At 44.4% G+C, this 1,326-nt stretch overlaps 1 long non-coding RNA gene across 1 annotated transcript in view; it reads left to right on the forward strand.

Annotated features, from left to right (window-relative positions):
* Nucleotides 1-1,326, forward strand: part of LOC132377658 (uncharacterized) — a 64,861-nt gene that overhangs the window by 15,849 nt on the left and 47,686 nt on the right. The window lies entirely within an intron of this gene.

The following is a 1,326-nucleotide window of genomic DNA, read 5'->3' on the forward strand; positions in this document are numbered from 1 at the left end:
CCCACTCACCAGGATACCAGGACCCTCTCACCCACTCTCTCTCACTCCTGTCCGCCCCACCACCATTCACCAGGACTCCACCTCCGTACCCTTGCCTCCAGATGCTGCCTGCCCTGTTGTACGTGTCAAACACTCACTGGGTTTATTTCGGTTTTCCAGTATCTACGTTCTGTTGATTTTATTAACTGGGGAAAGGTGGTGTTGACCTTTGAACCCCCTCCTCCTCCTCTGTCAGACACCTTTCTCCTGAATTTCAACCTGGCTGAAGTGATGATCTCTTCATGCGAGATACTTTCTGCTGCTGGGAGACGGGGAGGATTTCTGAAGTCTGACCAACTGGAGACCAGAAAAATGGCTCAAGGGTACAGGAACTGTACACTGGAGTTCACCCTACATCAACAGCTGACATCAACTCTCCCAGAAACTGCTCTTAATTGATCATTGTTGGCTCTGTTTCCAACTGCACCTACCCTCCTGGCTCTGACCCCAGAAACACACCATCATTGAACTGTCACATAACCAACACTCTTCCAGCTCCAGAGGAGTGGTGATGCAAAGGGAGTGTGAGGGGGTGTGTGCTCCCAGGGATCTCGGAACCAGCGCAGGCTCTCCTTCAGAAAGAGATAGGACATAGCACAAGCCATTCGGCCCACAATATTGTGCCAACCTTATAATCTACTTCAAGATCAATATAACATTTCTCTCTTATATAGTCTCCATTTTCTATCAACCATTTGCCTATTTTATAGTATCTCATTTAATACTTTTAATACATTTTTATTCATTTTTCGGATGGCACGGTAGCGTAGAGGCAAGCAAAATGCTTTGTGGTACCAGCAACCTGGGTTCAATTCCCACCCTTGCCTTTAAAGAGTTTGTACGTTCTCCCCGTGACCACGTGGGTTTCCTCCAGGTGCTCCAGTTTCCTCCCACAGTCCAAAGACGTACCGGTTAATGAGTAATTGCAAATTGCCCCTGATTAGGATTGCTGGCAATGCAGCTTGAAGGTCAGTAAGGGCCTGTTCTGCTCTGTATTTCAAAAAAATACTTAGTTAGTTGAGTAGAAATACAATTAAATTGTATAGAAATATGATACATCTCATTTAAGATTTAATTATGTGGAAATACAAGAACAGAAGTTTTTGGGTCCTTGTATTTCTACTCAATTACTATTGTCAGAGGAAGAGATACAAGGGCATAAAATTACAGTTTGATTGACCAGAAGATGATGAGGCACGGCTTGAGGGGACAGTCAGAGCTTTTATCTCAGAGTGGAAATATCTAATGTTAAAGGGCATCATTTAAAGGTGATTGGAGGAAAGTACA

Source organism: Hypanus sabinus, chromosome 19, assembly GCF_030144855.1.
Source record: "Hypanus sabinus isolate sHypSab1 chromosome 19, sHypSab1.hap1, whole genome shotgun sequence".
Classification (NCBI taxonomy): domain Eukaryota; kingdom Metazoa; phylum Chordata; class Chondrichthyes; order Myliobatiformes; family Dasyatidae; genus Hypanus; species Hypanus sabinus.